This window comes from Lynx canadensis, chromosome A1 (genome assembly GCF_007474595.2).
Source record: "Lynx canadensis isolate LIC74 chromosome A1, mLynCan4.pri.v2, whole genome shotgun sequence".
NCBI classification, from domain to species: domain Eukaryota; kingdom Metazoa; phylum Chordata; class Mammalia; order Carnivora; family Felidae; genus Lynx; species Lynx canadensis.
The window spans coordinates 180,758,776-180,777,990 of NC_044303.2; the positions used below are offsets into that span (position 1 = coordinate 180,758,776).

The window sequence follows — 19,215 nt, forward strand, 5'->3', positions numbered from 1 at the left end:
TCATGGTTTGAGTTCCAGCACCATGTTGGGTTCTGTGCTGACAGCTCAGAGCCTGGAGCCTGCTTAGGATCTGCGTCTCCCCCTCTCTTGCGCACTGTCTCTCTCTGTCTCTTAAAAAACGAATAAACGTTTAAAAAATAAAATAAAATAAATACACTGTGAAAATAATATAATAAAAGCTACCAACCATTAATTAAGTATCCTCTATTTGCGGGGATATTTTAAAATTTTATGAACTGGGTATTATCATCACCATTTTGCAGCTGAGAAAACTGAGTCTCAGAAACTGCCCAAGATTCCAAGGGCAGTAAATGATAAAGCAAGGATTTGAATCTAGGCCTGTTTGCCTCCAAAGCCCCCATTATGTTTTCTATCACACACACTAAAGCAAAGGAACCCTACAGCAGTGATTTTTATAATATTCTTGATAATGCCGCAGAATATCAATTTTGTGCATGTAGATTTTTATATTCAAACTTGTTTATAGTACAGTGTACCTATGAGTTATTCTGATGGTTTATGAGAAAAATCAGTATCAAATGCTTTCTGACAATGAGGTTGCAGACATACAAGCATATTTATTCATCCACTCAAATGTGCTCTGTCCTGTACTGTGCCTTCCATATGCAGTTTAGCATGGTGGTCAAGACAAGATCTATGGCATCAGACTGTCAAGACTTCGCTCCAACTAGGTGAATGGCCCTGAAACACCACCTTACTGGTCCCCATCATAAAATTAATGCAACAATAGGACCTATGCCATATGAGTTTTACAAAGATCAAATGAAATAAGTTAAATTCTCAGCACCATACCCTAACCCTAACCCTAACCCCTAACCCCTAACCCAAACCCTAACCCCTAACCCCTAACCCTAACCCTAACGTCGTAAGTATTCAATGAATGCTCCTACAAGACTATAAGCAATATGAGGGCAGGGAGTGTGTGAACTTTTCTTCACCACTCAACCTTAGAACCTCGTCCAGTGCTTTGCATGCTGTAGGCACTCAATAAACATTTGTTAAGTGAATACTTTATTTAAGCTAGATCATTTAATCCTTAACTAATCCAAAAAGTAGGGACAGAAAATAAACAAACACAACTTGTTTAACATATAATAATTTTAGGCAGTGTTAAGGGCAGGAAAAAAAACAAAACAGAGAAGAATAATGAGTGACAGAAAAAAAAGGGTGGGGTGGGGGGAACATGTGTTGTAGATAGCCAAGAACTAAACCAATTTAGACCTAACAGGGAGTGTTATGGACTGAACATTTGTTTTCCCCTGCCCCCCACCCCGCCAAATTCAATGTTAAAGCCCTACCCCTCAGTGTGGCTGTATTTGGAGATGGGGCTGCTAAGGTTAAATGAAGTCATAAGGATGGGGCTCTGATCCAACAGGATTAGTGTCCTTACAGAGGAGACATCGGAGAGCCTACTCTTCCCATCAGTCTCTGCACGTGCATCTAGGAAAGACCATGTGAGCACACAAGGAGATGAAGGCCATGTATAAGCCAAGAGAGGAGGCCTCAGGAATGAACTTACCTTGTCAGCACCTTCACTTTGGACTTCCTAGCCTCCAGAACCATGAGAAATAAGTTTGTGTTGTTTAAGCCACCCAGTCTGTTATGGCATTTTGCTACGGCAGACCGAGCCAAAAAAGACAGGGCATGTTCTAGGAAAAGGGAACATCAAGTGCAAAGGCCCTAAAGGAGCCTGGTATTCAGGAACAGCAGAAGGCCAGTAAATGAACAAGACAAAAAGTGGCAAGACAGAGGGTCAGAGAGCCACACCAGTCCTACCCATAGGCTCTAACAGTACCGTACCAAAAGCAAGCCCTCACTCCAAACAAAATCCTTATTATCAGCACCATAATATTTAAAATGAACAACTGACTTTTTCCCAAACTTAGGTAAAGGATAAATAAGGGCCTTTTAGAAAACTAAGATACTATAGTTCTATAACAGTCTATAGATAAAAAATATTCTTGCCATGCAAATTTAGCTTCTATGCAAATCAGACATGGCCCCCTACTGTGAAATTCTGTGTTAACCCCTGGAAACAGAACCCTTTCCCTCTCCCTCAGGCAGTGACAAGTGTGTTCCAGCTCTAAGCCACCAAAGCTATGACCCTCAACCCCTAGATGGGGCCCGTGTGAACAGTGCTAGGGAAAGGCTCCAATTTCTCTATGCTATCAGATCTGGCCAAGCCTGTTATTTTTCCTGCCAAGGTAGATCAACAGACATGGTTAATGCTGAAATCCCTGGAGGTAATTAAACAGCAAAACTGGGCTTGGCCTCAGAGAAGGAAGGAGGGAGGGGGCTATGTAGATTTTCCTTTCTTCAATGCCAGCCAGCACTACAAAATTGGCATTGTTATCTACTTTCCTCCTGGTGACATTTACTTTTGAAGCAAAAACAAAAACAAAACAGGGAAGAGGAGTCAGGTGGATTGGGAAATCAAATTCAGAGGTGTACATAGCTTTAGGCATAAATGTCTGCCTTTTATCTGAAGAAATGGTTTGCAACTGGCAGCAAACTTGCCCACCTAATCTGTATCCCCCTGGCCCTTCTCGCAATATGTGGAAACATTTTTAGTTATCACACTTGAGGTCAGAGGGAGTGCTACCATCATCTTGTGGGTAGAGGCCAGGGATATTGCTAAACATCCTACCGTGCACAGGGAAGCCTTCCACAACAAAGTCTCATCCAGCCCAAACTGTCAACTCTGATTTAAGAAAACAGGACAAGGAAAAATAAACTCAAATATTTAAGGGCCTTCCATGTACCAAATGATATACACATATACCTGCACATACACATACGCCATTTAGTCTCTACACCAAGTCCACAAAGTGATGCCCATTTCCCAGATGAAAAAAATAGAATGCGGACTTCACCCAGTTAGTAACTGGCACAGTTAGCAACTTCACAGGAGGAATTTGAACCTGACTCTGGGTGGTTCTCACTAAACTATGAGCTCCATGAGGACGGGGACCTTGGCAACCTTGTTTACTTCCTCATACCTAGTGCCTAGCAGAATTTATACTTAATGGAAATATAATAAAGAGTTCTTTGAATTAATAAGTATCTGAGTCGGTGGACCTAAAGTACATGATTGTTTCTTCCCACCACTCCTTAGAATAATGAAGATCCTCACGATATCCCTCTAGGGTTCCTGTCAAGTCAATATGTTGCATGTCAGAGTCAGAAATCTCCCTAGGCCAGCACAAGTAAAAATGGAAGTTTATGGAAAAATGCAAAGGTATTATGGAAACAAAGCATCGCCAGGACTAAAGGCTTGGAAAGCCACCAGGAATCAGAGTGCCTCATGTTCTCTATAATGTCTACATCTTGGTTTTCTTTTCCAACAGAAGACTTGCACTGTGTAGCCATCTTGCAGATGGTCCTATGTACCAGCCTCAGCAACATTTTGACTCTGAAAGTCCCCATGGCCTTTCAGCTTGGCACTCCTTAGTTAAGTAGCTTAGTCTATCCATATCCCAGTTATTATACATTCCCTGAGGAGGGATGAGATTGGCATAGACTGGGCTAACCTTCAAGATGCCCCTGGCCCCAGCCAGACAATTGCAACTTCACGACACACTCTGAGCAAGAATGGCTAAATTAGCACCTTCAAGCCTGAGGACCATGAGCTGTAAAAATGATTGTTGTTTTCAGCAACTATGTTTTGGGATGTTTATTATCCAGCAGGTACCAGAAACAGATTTTGGTATAGAAAGTGGATTGCTGCTACAACAAAAACTTAAAAGTGTCTCAAATTATAATTCTGCTCCCAGTTCCAAAGTCTGAAGACCAAATATATATTTCTTACTAAACATCACAATATCATAATTACCCTTGTGTTTGACCAGTAGGCAGAACTAGAAGGGCCTTGGAGAGCATGTTAGTGAAAGTCTAAAGGGTCTTGATGATGACTTAAAGGAAAGTGAGGAAAATGCTACTGAAAGCTGGAGGAAAGGGGACACTTGTAGCTGGTGGAAGGTTTGGTGACACTGTCATCTGCTGTAATGTGGAAAAGAAGGAATTGTTCCATAATGAATATGATCATCTGGCCAACCTGATTATAGTACAATGCAAAGGAGAGAGAGCATCCAAAAGAAGAAACTTTTTTGGTTTGAGCAAAATTTAGATGGTACATAAAAAGTGCCAGGGTTTTCTGAGTTTGAAAATAAAACAACTTCTCATGCCCAACCTCTCCAGAGGGCAAACTTCTCAAATTGAAATGACTTTCAGCAAAGGGTGGGTACAGCATCTTTTGTTAGGCACTCAGAAAGGTTTCAGAAGGTACTTCATAGACCAATTCAAACAGACAAAATCCTTCTAAAAAACTTTAGACTGTGCCTGGCTGTCTTAATTAAACAACAGGATTTCCTAAAAAGGCCCCCAAAATAGAAAGGACTTATGTAAGCCAAAGGGATTTGTGGTCATGGCTTTTTCCCCAATGGAAGGAACTCCAGGAAGAATCATTTAAAAACTCAACATTTTTTTAGAATGAGTTTGAACTAAAAAGGAGGAGATAGTGTAAGGTGGAAAAAAAGGACTTTGGATTCCAGAACTTTTACGGGCAGGAAGCAGGTTCAGAAACTACTCCAGGCAAACACAGTTTATGTTCCATGGAAAAGGAAGGTTAAATTCAGAAGGTAGAATCAAGAGCATGGGAGGAAGAGCTGCAGAGATCACTACAGAGAATTGGTCCTAACCAAGGAAACTATAATGCTTGCTACAGTTTTCCGATGCCAATTCCAATATTGTACATTGGGTGTGGAAGATGAATAACCTGTCTTTTTTAGTTCACAGATACTCAAATCATTCTTGAAAAGCTGTAACTAAGGATCAACACTCAAGGTACCTCATCTACACCTGGAAGTAATAGAGAAGATGAGATTCTGGACTTCATGTCTGTCCATGATGCCATTAACTGTTTGGGAGAGTCTTGGGATGGGCCAACTGCCTTTTGAGTGAAGGAGGAACATAATTTGTGATCAGAGGCAGACTGTGATAGTTTGAAAATCTGACCTTGCAACTTTTTGACATTCCTACTATGGAAGAATGGTCTCTTTCTCTCAATGACTGCTTGATCAACAGAAAACAGGAGAAGTGGTACTGTGCCAGTTTCTCGCCCAGTCCTTAAGAAATGAGCAGCTTCTATTTCCTCTTTCTTGAAATTCTTGCTTTTGGATCCCACCCATCATGCTGTAAGGAGTCCAGGCCACAGGGAGAGGCCACGGGATTGTGTTCCAGCAGACAGCCCCACTAAGGTCCCAGTCTATAGCCACACGGAAGTAAGAAAGCCTTAAGAAGATTCCAGCCCCAGCCAATAACCAACTGTAACCACATAGAAGACAGTGAGTGAGATAGTATTAGCTAAACCCAGGCAGACCTCAGAACCATGAGAGATAATTAAATTATTGCTGTTTCTTTAAAGTCACTAAGCTTTGGAGTGATTTTTTACACAGCAATAGATAACCAGGACAAATATTTGCTGTAGTTACTTTATGTAATCTTAAATTGCTTGAATTAAAACAATAACCTTAATATATATATAAAACCTTAATAATAATAAAGAATCACTAACATATAAAATGAATTAAAAGTTACTATTAAAATATTACTATTAAAACGACACAAGGCTTTGGGATCAAAGAGAACTAGGTACAAATCCTGGTCAGCATCCTATTAGTTGTATGACATTTGATAAGTTACTTTAGCCTCTCTGATTGCCAGTTTCTTTCTCTTTAAAATGGAGTAAAGTGGAGGGTACCTGGATGGCTCAGTCGGTTAAACATCCAACTCTTGATTTTGGATCAGGTCATGATGAACTGTGCCACAGGCTCATGCACTATGAGACTGAGCCCCAGGTCAGGCTCTGTGCTGACAGAAGGAGCCTGCTTGGGATTCTCTCCCTCTCCCCTTATCTCTGCCCCTCCCCCACTTTATGTGGGTGTGTTCTTTCTCTCAAAATATATAAATAAACATTAAAAAAAATTTTTTTTAATGGAGTTAAGGGACACCTGGCTGGCTTAGTTGATGGAACATGCAACTCTTGATGTCGAGGTTTAAGTTCGAGCCCCATGTTAGGTATAGAGATTATTTAAAAATAAAATCTTTTAGGGACACCTGGGTGGCTCAATTAGTTAAGCATCTAACTCTTGGTTTTGGCTCGGGTCATGATCTCATGGTTTGTGAGTTAAAGCCCCATGTCACACTGTGGGTTGACAGTAAGGAGCCTGCTTGGGATTCTTTCTCTCACTTTCTCTCTCTCTGCCCCTTCCCCACTCACACTCTTTCTCTCTCAAATGAAAAAACATAAAATCTTTTTTAAAAAAACCCACACATTTAATGTGTCAATACAACCTTCCTGAAAAAGGAAGAAAGGTCTCAGATACACAACCTTACCTTACACCTTAAAGAGCTGGCAAAAGAACAGCAAATAAAACCCCAAACCAACAGAAGACAGGAAATAATAAAGACTGGAGTGGAAATCAATGCTATCAAAGTAAAAAAAACAAAAACAAAAACAAAAAAACAAATCAATGAAACTAGGAGCTGGTTCTTTGAAAGAATTAACAAAATTGATAAACCCCTAGCTGGTTTGATCAAAAAGAAAAAGGAAAAGACCCACATAAATAAAATAATAAATGAAAGAGGAGAGGTCACAAACAACACTGCAGAAATAAAAACACTAAGAGAATATTATGAGCAATTATATGCTAATAAATTGGGAAATTTGGAAAAAATGGACAAATTCATAGAAACATATAAACTACCAAAACTGAAACAGGAAGATATAGAAAATTTGAACAGACCCATAACCAGTAAAGACATTGAATTAGTAATCAAAAACCTCCCAAAAAACAAGAGTTCAGGGTCAGACGACTTTCCAGGGGAATTCTACCAAACATTCAAAGAAGAGTTAACTCCAATTCTGTTAAAGCTGTTCCAAAAAATAGAAATAGAAGAAAATTTCCAAACCCATTCTATGAGAATTACCTTGATCCCAAAACCACACAAAGACCCCACTAAAAAAAATAGAACTATAGACCAATTTCCCTCATGAAGATGGATACAAGAATTGTCAACAAGATACTAGCCAATGGGATCCAACGATGCATTAAAAGAAATAACAGGGGCACTGGGGTAGCTCAGTTGGTTAAGTGTCTGACTTTGGCTTACGTCACGATTTTGCAGTTTGTGAGTTTGAGCCCTGCATTGGGCTCTGTGCTGACAGCTCAGAGCCTGGAGCCTGCTTCAGATTCTGTGTCTCCTTCTCTTCTGTCTCTCCCCCACTCACTCATTTTCTCTGTCTCTCAAAAATAAATAAACATTAAAAAAAATTGAAAAGAATTATTCACCATGATCAAGTGGGATTTATACCTGGGATGCAAGGCTGGTGCAATATCCACAAATCAATCAATGCAATATATTACATTAATAAAAGAAAGGACAAGAACCACATGTCTTCTTAATAGATGCAGAGAAAGCACTTGACAAAATACAGCATTCTTTCTTGATAAAAATCCTCAAGAAAGTAGGGATAGAAGGATCATACCTCAAGATCATAAAAGCCATATACGAAAGACCCACCACTAATATCATTCTCAATGGGGAAAGCTCTCAGTTTCAGGAACATATGTAAGGAACACGACAGGGATGTTCACTCTCGCCACTATTCAACAGCGGATTGGTAGTCCTGGCCTCAGCAATCAGACAACACAAAGGGATAAAAGTCATCCAAACTGGCAAGGAGGAGGTCAAACTTTCACTCGTCACAGATGACATGATACTGTATATGGAAAACCCAAAAGATTCCACCAAAAAACCTCTTACAACTTATTCATGAATTCAGCAAAGTCGCAGAATACAAAATCAATTCACAGATATTGGTTGCATCTCTATACACCAAAAATGCAGCAGAAAGGGAAATCAAGGAATCGATCCCATTTATAATTGCACCAAAACCCATAAAATACCTCGGAATAAACCTAATCAAAGAGGTGAAAAACCTATACACTGAAAACTATAGAAAGCTTATGAAAGAAACTGAAGAAGACACACAAAAAAACGGAAAAATATTCCATGCTCATGGATTGGAAGAATAAATACTGTTAAAGTGTCAATACTACCCAAAGCAATCTACATATTCAATGCAATCCCTATCAAAATTACACCAGCATTCTTCACAGAGCTAGAACAAACAATCTTAAAATTTGTATGGAACCAGTAAAGACCCCGAATAGCCAAAGCAATCCAGAAAAAGAAAACCAAAGCAGGAGGTATCACAATCCTGGACTTCAAGCTGTATCACAAAGCTATAATCATCAAGACAGTATGGTACTGGCATAAAAACAGACACTTAGATCAATGGAGCAGAATAGAGAACCCAGAAATGGACTCACAAATGTATGGCCTACTAATCTTTGACAAAGAAGGAAAGAATATCCAATGGAATAAAGACAATCTCTTCAGTGAATGGTGTTGGGAAAACTGTACAGCAACATGCAGAAGAATGAACCTGGACCACTTTCTTACACCATACACAAAAATAAACTCAAAATGGATGAAAGACCTAAACATAAGACAGGAAACCATCAAAACCCTAGAGGAGTAAGCAGGCAAAAACCTCTTACTCAGGCAGAAACTTCTTACTCAACACGTCTCCAGAGGCAAGGGAAACAAAAGCAAAAATGAACTACTGAGACCTCATCAAGATAAAAATCTTCTGCATGGTGAAGGAAACAATCAGCAAAACTAAAAGGCAACCAATGGAATGGGAGACAATATTTGCAAATGACATATCAGATAAAGGGCTAGTATCCAAAATCTACAAAGAACTTATCAAACTTAACACCCAAAAAACAATCCAGTGAAGAAATGGGCAAAAGACATGAAAAGACATTTTCCAAAGAACACATCCTGATGGCTAACAGACACATGAAAAAATGCTCAACATGACCCATCATCAGGTACATACAAATCAAAGCCACAATGAGATACCACCTCACACCTGTCAGAATAGCTCAAATTAACAGCTCAGACAATGACAGATGCTGGCAAGGATGCAGAGAAAGAGGATCTCTTTTGCATTGTTGGTGGAATGCAAACCGGTGCAACCACTCTGGAAAACAGTATGGAGGTTCCTCAAAAAATTAAAAATAGAACTACCATATGACCCAGCAATTGCACTACTATGTATTTATCCAAAAGATACAGGTGTGCTATTTTAAAGGGACACATGCACCCCAATGCTAAAGCAGTGCTATCAATAATACCCAAAGTATGGAAAGAGCCCAAATGTCCATTGACAGATGAATGGATAAAGAAGATGTGGTGTATACACACACACACACACACACACACACACACACACAGAGACAACGGAATACTACTTGGTGATGAAAAAGAATGAAATCTTGCCATTTGGTTTTTTTTTACTTTTATTTATTTATTTTTTTATTTTTTTTTCAACGTTTATTTATTTTTGGGACAGAGAGAGACAGAGCATGAACGGGGGAGGGGCAGAGAGAGAGGGAGACACAGAGTCGGAAACAGGCTCCAGGCTCTGAGCCATCAGCCCAGAGCCCGACGCGGGGCTCGAACTCACGGACCGCGAGATCGTGACCTGGCTGAAGTCGGACGCTTAACCGACTGCGCCACCCAGGCGCCCCTGAAATCTTGCCATTTGTAACAACGTGGATGGAACCAGAGTGTATTATGTTAAGCAAAATTAGTCAGAGAAAGACAAATACCATATGACTTCACTCACGTGTGGAATTTAAGATACGAAACAGATGAACAGATGGGAAGAGAAGCAAAAATAATATAAAAACAGGGAGGGGGACAAACCATAAAAGAATCTTAAATATAGAGAACTGAGGGTTACTGGAGGAGGTGTGGGTGGAGGGATGAGCTAAATTGGCAAGGGCATTAGGGGGACACTTGTTGGGATGAGCACCGGATGTTATATGTATGGGAGAAATCATTGGATTCTACTCCTGAAATCATTATTGCACTATATGCTAACTAACTTGGATATAAATTTTAAAAAATGAAAGTAAAAATAAATAAATAAATAAATAAATAAATAAACCCCACACATTTAAAAATTAATTAACTAATTAATCAAATGGAGTTAATTGAGAACATCTGTTGTATAAGATTGTTGTGAGCTTTAAAATCAGAGGATAAATGTAAATCCTTAGCCCAGTACCTGGTACATAGTAGCTATTCCATAAACATTTCTCATCATTGTTACTTGATATTGGTTGAGCCAGTGTTGGCTAGCAAAGCCTCTGGTAATGAATAGGTCTTTTCTCACGTGGGAGCATTGACAATTCTATTAAGCAGGCTGGCCAAGTACCTACCAGCTTGCCTTGTGCCATGGGCTCTGTGGCTGGATGACTGTGGAAGCAGACATTCCAAACAGGGCTTAAGCATTTATGTGGTTCCAGATGAAAATGGCTCCAGTTCAGTTGCTACTGAAAACCAACTCACCTTCTAGCCTTAAGCATCAATGTAAACAGATGAGAAGTGAACAAGATAAAAGGACAGACATCCACAGCATGGACAGACATCCACAGCATGGACAAGATCAGCCTTGTGCTTAAGGACTCAGCTTCTGTAGAGTAAATGGAGAAGTTAAGCTGCTTTTCTGTTAGCTAGTCAATTAAACTAATTGGATGTTAATTAAAAATTGACTTTGACAAAGATCTGTTTATGCTATAAAACATCCAAAGCAAGAGTTGGTAAGGCTCACGACATAAGGAAACTTGTGGTCTAATGAATGATGTTAATTCAATCAATCTTAACACTTATTTATTCATTCCCACTGCTGGAATCTTTGCCTGAGCCCCACCTAAGCCACCACCTTATCTTTACCAGGCCTGAGAAAACTTTCTAAAACCTAGTTCTAATCCTGACACTCCCCTGCTTTTAAATCTTTGATGGGTCTCTGTTGTGCTTTGGATTAAGTCCAAACTCTTTAACGTGGTTTCCAAGAAACTTTATAATCCGGTTTAAAACCCTCCAATGGTTTTGCATTGCTTTAAGACTGGAATCCAAACCCTTCTCTGTGTTCTACTAGACCTGCATGAACTGGATTCTCTCTCACCTCACCTCCTTTACTCGACTCCCAGACACTAGTCATCTTGTTTCACCAATGTGCCTCAGAGCCTTTGCACATGCTCTTCTCTCTGCCTGGAACACTCATCCTTGAGTTCTTTGCTTGACTGGCTCCTTCTCAAACTTAAATGGAAGTCAACCATTCCCTAATCAACCAATCTTTTACACATTAAAGAGTTAGTTGACTTTCTCATAGCATGTATTGTAAACTGGAATTATCTCACTTCTTTATCTGCAGGCCCCTTGAAAGCAGGAATCCTATCAGCCAAGCTCACTGCAATAGCCTCAGCTTGTAGAATAGTTCCTAGAATCTAGTATGTGCTTAAAATGTTGTTGGTCAAGAATAAATCTCCATTTTCCAGATTTGGAATCTAAAGCTCAGATAACTTAGAGGACTTGCTTAAGTAGTACAGCCAAGTCTGACCGACTTCAAAGTCCATGCTCTAGGCCTGTGAACTACTTGTTACTAGTCCAAGCCTAAGATAGTGACAAACTGGGCCAACATGTAAAACACTGAAATGCCACCTTCATGGAGTATATCTTGCTAGGAAAAGAGTATCAACTGAACTAAAAACAGTGTGTCAGTCAGTGAGGCAATTGATGTACATTTTGCTGCAAGCTCCCTACCCCACTGGGAGCTAATCCCAGGCAGGGGTCAGCACTGCCCTGCGGGCCACAGTTTGAATGGCATCTAGTCTGGCCACCACATTACACTCTTCACTCTTCCTTATCCCTCATGCAGTAACTTCGTGTGAAGCACACGGTTTGTTCCTGACTCCTTTATCCTCCTATCTGTGGGCTTGTGCACAGCAAGGGTCTGATAATTTGTCTTGTAGATACAGAGAATAGTGAAAAGGTGGGTGGGGTTTTCTTAATCCTGCTTTTCAAAGTAAGTAAAAAAATAATTTTTTGTGGATTATTCCCAGTTTTGGAATGTTCATAAGGTTCTAAGTTCCTACAAGCTAGCTATTCTTGACGGGTAGTTGGTTAAACTCTGTCAGAGCCCTGATTTCCAAAGTACAACTATGCAAACTATTCTTATCATACACACTGGCCTCATAGCCTAAGGCAGTGACAGCCTTAAAAATCCTATGATGAAGGGCCTGTCCTTATGTGCTCTTAGTGTCTTGCTTCATTGGTACCGAGCTTGCTAACCAGAGTCTGCCCCCATTCTCCATCAGTATGGGCTTTCTACCATGCTAATCTCACCAAATAACACCCCCCCCCCCACACACACACACAAACACACACACATACACAAATACCCCATGCCAACATAGCATGCCAGTAGGGAAGGCTTTTACATTCATTCAAATAGTCAGTGAGAGCTTTCTATGGGCCAGTAAATGTGTTAAGAGTTGAGGATTAAAGACCAGAGTCCTTGCCTTCTAGGAGCTTTCTAAGCTGAATGAGGACATCAGACTAAATGTAACATAAATAGTCTCATGATGAATGCTATGAACAAAGTACTCACATTTTACAAGGTCAACAGCCACCCTTAATATAGTCAGCTTGAGTGCACTAGTAAGAGAAGAAGGGACATTTACACTGAGGCTCAAATATCAGCATGAATGCTTTGTTTCTCTAATAGTTCCCAGTAAGGCCACACTTTTGCTCCCATATGATAGGTACTATGTTAAGCACTTCAGATGCAGGAAGTCATTTCATCTTTACAAAGGCATGGGAGCCTTTTTTATCCTCATTTTATAGATGAGGAGACCAAGACATAAAGAAGTAAAATTACCACTCCAAAGTTGCACAACCAACCAAAGATCAAAACCTAATTCTGCCTAATTGTGATGCCTAGCTTTTACCATTAAACTCTACTCTAACCTGGTCAAAGCCTTGATAAATACAGTCTTACAGGTGTCCTAGGCCCAGGAAGAGGCCCAGCTGTAATTAGAGGTGCCCTTGATTAAACACAATGTTAGGAAGTACAGAATGGCTCCCAGGTCATACTCTCTTCAGTATTAACCCCATAAAGGACAATGATTCACTCCTGCTAAACTGACTTCGTTGCCAATACTTGCTGGTTCTTAGAAGTTTCTAGAAGGCTGAGAGTTTCCAGGTTGCATTTGAAGGTCTTGGACCCAAACTCATCCAATTTATTTATTTGTGAGCCACTATTCTGGGTTAGCCCCCATGCTAAGCTTGGGGATACCAAAAAGAATAAGTCACGGTCCTAGCCTTGAAAGAGTTCATTTGGTAAGTAAAGGCATCATTATATTACTATGCAAAAAGAATGGCAAGGAGAAGCTTGTGCTGGGACCAGAAGTAGCATGAAGGAAAAGAAGTCTTTCCAGAGGAGGTGGGGATTTCTGGGCTGGGTTTTAAAGTATGAATAGGTGCTCAATGGGAACTCAAGAAGAAAGTCTTCCACATGCAAAAGGGGTGACAGCATCAGGCAGTACAATGTACTCCGTTTGCTAGAAGCAGTTTTTATCTTATCAAAGCATACATAATGAGGGTGCACAAATACAAGGGAAGCAGCTAAAGAAGTTTACACCAGCCAATCATAATGTGTCTTATATCTCAGGCTAAGGGGCTGGATTTCATCCTGAAGACAACACTGGGGGAGAGCCATGGTTCTAAGCCCTGGAAATGATACGGTCCAGTTCGCTTTTGAGAAAACTCACTCTGGCATCAGTAAGGAAGGTAGATGGAAAAAAGCCAGTCAAGAGGCAGAAGAGCCTTTAAGAGTAGACATGGGAGATGTGGAGGCTGGTACTCAGATGAGAGTGGTGAGGTTGGATAGAAGTAACAGACATGAAGACAGCAGCGAGAGGACTTAGTGACTGGTCAGATGTGGGCTGGGAAGGGGCGAGAAGAGTCCAGGATGACTCCCAGATTTCTGTGTTGGCAAATGAGTGGATGCTGGCACCACCAGCTGAGACAGAGCCTTTAGGAAAGTGAGACGGCAGGAAAAGAGGGGGAGGAGGATGATGAAATCATATCTGGACTTGTTAGGTTAAAGTGCCAGGAAGCAGGGCTCAATGGTCCGAGTGGAGCTCCAGAGGATCTTCCCTGTCCCCACAAGGAATGTCCAAGGGAACTCATCCCTGGGCAGGGCAGAGGTATGTGACACCCCAGCTGGGAGCCTCTATGATACAAACCACCAAGTGTTCAAACATGCTGACCACTATGACAAAACATGGACTGCATCCCCAATTTCAGGAGAGGAAGGTCCTGGAGGACCAACAAGGCCAAGGCAGAACCCTTGACTTCCCACTTACTTATTCCCCATGCTCCTTGGCAAGTGACACTACCACACCCTAAAACCTGTCCTCTTACCTCCCTTTCCTTCCCCTAATCCACTTCGCTAGCTCTCTATCTCAAACAGCCCTATCACTCCTGATCTCTGTCCCGCTTTATCTTCATAGCATTTATACTTTCTAAAATATTATGGTTAACCAATGAGACAAGAGTCTACTTGTTTACTATCTAGGTCCCCTTTGAAATGTAGACTCCAGGAGGGCAGGACTTTGTCCTGTTCTTAACCATTCCCCCAAAACCTAGAATGTTAACTGGCACACTGTAGGAGCTCAGTAAGCAGTTGTTAAATGAAGTTCTCATCCCAGAACTTCTCTCCCTCTCTGCTGCCACCACACTGATTCAAGTTCTCACGCACTTCCCAGAGTGTTCCCGGAGCCCCTTAGACATGTTGACTGCTTGCATGTGGGCCAGGAGGGCGAGGGAGGAGCCTTTCCATTTCCAAGTCACGGAACCTCTCCAATCCATTCATTCTTCACATTGTAGCCAGAGTGGCTTTCTAAAATCACAGATCATGTCAATCTCCCACTTGAAAATTTCCAGGGGTCCTCAAGGTCCAGCATGCTTACCTCTCCAACTGTACCTCCAATCACTTTACTCCACTTTACTCCCCATACTCTGCTCTGTTCCTCAAGCCAAACCTACCTCCAGTGCCAGTCACACCTCTGTCTTCCCCAGAAATCTGCAAGGATTCCAGTTCATACACTACCTCCTTGCAGAAGCCTTCCCTGACCATCCAAACTAAAATAGAGCCCTCCTTCTCTGCCCTCACACATCCACCTGATTATTTCCTTCACATCACTCACCACAGCCTATTCTTGTTCACTGATTTGTTAACTTGATTATTATTTCTCTCTTTTTCACTTCTCTCTTCTCCTAGCATGTATTCCAGTGCCTAGAACATAGTTAAATCTCAGTTAACATTTGCTGGATAAAATTGTGTTTCCACTATCATGATGGTGATGCTGGTGATGCTTATAGTAATGACGCCCTCCCACAGTGAGACGCTGGTTTGAATTTGTGGAGCCAAGGTCTGACTGGAGCATGTTCTTGACCATCTAATTAGAGATAGAATCCACTGTTACAAGCTTGGTCTGGGCTTTGAAGCCAAGGTGTATGTGTGTGTGTTTACTTTATGCCAGGAGACCTCATCAGCATCATTAGGTACGATCTACCACCTATCTCCATTGACACACACTCAGCAAAAACAAAATGAGGATGTGTCCATTCTCCTCTATTCCTCCGCAAGATAGGGTGAATTTATTGTGTGTGATAAGCTATAAATATTGAAACAGGAACACAGTCTCTTGGCCCCTTTAGATACTCTCCCCAACTCTCACACTCACCCTGCTGGGAGGGGTTTTTAGGACATGATAGAGAAGAGAGAAAATGCAGTTAAGCAAACAGTACTGGAGGGAGGGATGGGGCTGATAGTCAATAGGGGATGAAGAAGAAAGTTTCTGGCCAAAAACCGAAGCAGGATAACCTGTCAGTTTCAATACCACTGGAAAAAAACTTAAAGGAAAATGCAGTTGAACACATCTCATAATGTTCCTGAAAAAGAGACATATTTTAGTGAACCTCAAAAATCAGAGACAGAAGAAACCTCAATTGTTTCATTTTAGAGATGGGTAATCTGAAACCTAGAGAGGAAACAGGACTTTCCCAGGACCACACTGAAATTCAGTGGCTGATCGGGGTGCTTGGGTGGCTCAGTTGGTTGAGCGTCCGACTTCGGCTCAGGTCATGATCTCACAGTCCGTGAGTTCGAGCCACACGTTGGGCTCTGTGCTGTTAGTTCAGAGCCTGGAGCTTGCATCAGATTCTATGTCTCCCTCTCTCTCTGCCCCTCCCCCACTCATGCTTTGTCTCTTTCTCTCTCAAAAAATGAATAATCGTTAAAAAATCAGATTCTAGGGGCACCTGGGTGGCTCAGTCGGTTGAGCAGCCGACTTCGTCTCAGGTCACGATCTCGCACTCCGTGAGTTTGAGCCCCGCATCAGGCTCTGTGCTGACAGCTCGGAGCCTGGAGCCTGTTTCGGATTCTGTGTCTCCCTCTCTCTGACCCTCCCCCATTCATGCTCTGTCTCTCTCTGTCTCAAAAATAAATAAACATTAAAAAAAATTTAAAAAAAAAATCAGATTCTATGTCTCCCTCTCTCTCTGCCCCTCCCCCACTAATGCTGTGTCTCTTTCTCTCTCAAAAAATGAATAAATGTTAAAAAAAATTTTTTTTAAAAAGAAGAAGAAATTCCATGGCTGAGCTGAGACTAGAATTCTCACTGTTCAAAGTTCAGTAGTTTTCTGGGACACAGCATCACCAGTGTAAGCCTAACTTAGCTAAATTGAACTAAGTCATCCACATGTACACTCGTCTCTGTGGCCACGGAAACTAGCAAAAGCTTGTGTCCAAAACTCACCCAAATTCTTATGGCTTCTCATTTTAGCTCTCCTTCCTCTTGGTCCTTGGCCAGCCTATCACAAGACACACATATCACTTCCCTTCTGACTCCCAAGCTGATGCTGTCAAAAAAAGGCAGGAAATAACTGAAAGATATATGTTGGTAGAGAACAGGGTATGTACATTTTTACAAAACCAGCAGGTGAATCATATTAGATACTGAACACTCTTTGAAGCCATGTCTGATCAGAAATCATAATTCTCACCCAACAAAATTGTGGGCAAACGGGACCATTTAAGAATATCTACAGCTCCATATGGGATAGAATGACAAGAGGGAAAAAAAGAGGAAAAGAAGGTTAAGTCTACCACTCATGGTTCAGAGATCAGGTCAGATATCGGGGAGCTCAGAAAAATGTTTCTATAAAAAATATAAATAAAATTATATTTCTAAACGACAAATGTGAAAACTGGGGTCAAAATAACAAAAAATAAGGAACCACAAAGTACCAATTAAACTTGAGGTCCAATCCCAAATAATTACTTTAGGCAAACAGTGTAGATAATCTTTCTTCATCTTTACAATAAGGATAACAGCAATCATAGACGTAGTCATCGCTTGCAGATCACTACCCATACGACAGGCAGTGAGTTAACTACTTTATATCCCTTCTAATCCAACCCCAAGGAACATAGACATCATTATTTCCAATGAGACTCAGACAGATGAAGTAATTTGCCCAAATTTATTGCCAAGGTATAGGACCAAGATGTACATTCAAGTCCGCAGTTCTTAATCATTATATTTCAAAGGGTGGTTGTGAGGATTACATTTAAATTTAATTTAATTTAATTTAATTTAATTTAATTTAATTTATTTATTTATTCTTATTTGAGAGAGAGAAAAGGCACGAGTGGGGGGGGGCGGGGAGAGACAGAGAGAGAGAGAGAGAGAGAGAGAGAGAGAGAGAATCATAAGCAGGCTCCATAGCAAAGCGACACGAGGGCCTGATTCCAGGACCCAGGGAACATGACCTGAGCCGAAATCAAGAGTGGGATACTCAACCAACTGAGCCACCCAGGCACCCCTAAATTAAAATTTTAAAAGTAAGCTCTCAGTACTTGCTCCCTGGCAGTTCGTGTCCCTTCCTGTCCATATTTACAATCCTTGTCTCATCCTCCATAAGAGAGGGGCAATAAAGCTCAATCATCCATTGCCAACTCTCAGACCATCTGTTGTCAAAGTCACTGAATTCCTGGTCAGCTTACTGGCCGACAGAGGTGGAGGGGAGGCCAGGAAAAGATGCTCAATGCCATCCCTTCCTGTTCCAGCTAGAAGACTCAGAAAATAGGGGGCATTGAGAAAGGGGTCTCTGGCTTTGCTGTGAGAACTGGAAAATCTAATTTTCTTCTCTGGAAATTTCCCCCTTTGGAAAGAGGAAGCTGGACTGCAGGGCCCCTGAAGGGACCACGGAACTGTGGCAAAGAGCACGTGATTCCCAATTTATTTAACTCCTCAGGTCCCACCACATCTTCAAAATGGTAGATAATAAAATAATTGTAGGCAGTTTACAAGGTTGCTCAATCGAACTAAATAATTCCACAAAAAGTGCTTAGCAGAGTGCCTAGGACATGGTACGCATTCCATAAATATTAACTATTATTTTTATTGCTATTATTAGTATTCCAACCCCAAAACATTTGAGGTGTCTCTTAAGCCAGAGGGTCCCGTTGTGAATGACTTTAATTTACAAATGCATTCAACGGTCTGCCTAAAGAGCGGCTCTACAGCCCTGTGTTTAGTGCTTTCCACCGCCCAATGACCAGGTTTTCTACCTCCAGGGGAAGGCTGCGACTTACAGAACAGCCATGACAGTACCTGCTCAGACATAGTACCCTTCCCCTTCTTTTCCAGCCGCGGGGTGAAGCCTGAGCCCCAGACTTCCGCAGCCCGCCCAACTCAGCCACCATTGGTCGCCTCCTCGCTGGCGTGATTAAGGCCCCGCCCCTTCTCTCTGGGACCACGCTGAGGCGACCTCCGGAAGCGGAGGGGCCTCAGAGGAGGGACTGCGATGCAGCCTGGGCTTCGTAGTCCGACTGGAAAGCTGCAGCCAGAGACCGGGGCATCGCGACCCGAAGAACTACCATCCCCAGCAGGCGGCGGAGAGAGGAGGGGCTGGCGTCACGTGGGCGCTCGGCCTGGGCGGGCTATTTCTCAGTGCGGCGGCGGCGGCGGCTCGGGGGACCGGGGCCTTTTGTTTGGAGCGGCTGCGGGGGGGCCCCGGAGCGGCGAGGCCGGAGGCCTTCCCCAGCTCGCTCGGTCCCGGCACACCCTCGAGGGGGTGGGGAGGCCGCCCCCTGGGCCGGGCCTCGCCTTAGGCGCCGCCGCCCCGCCCCAGGCCCGCCCC

At 42.1% G+C, this 19,215-nt stretch overlaps 1 long non-coding RNA gene across 1 annotated transcript in view; it reads right to left on the bottom strand.

Annotated features, from left to right (window-relative positions):
• Window positions 1-10,499, bottom strand: part of LOC115522188 — a 30,181-nt gene extending 19,682 nt beyond the window's left edge. The window contains exon 1 of the long non-coding RNA XR_003971278.2: window positions 10,380-10,499. This is a non-coding gene — a long non-coding RNA (uncharacterized LOC115522188). The remainder of the gene's footprint in view (window positions 1-10,379) is intronic.
• Window positions 10,500-19,215: the final 8,716 nt, after the last annotated feature.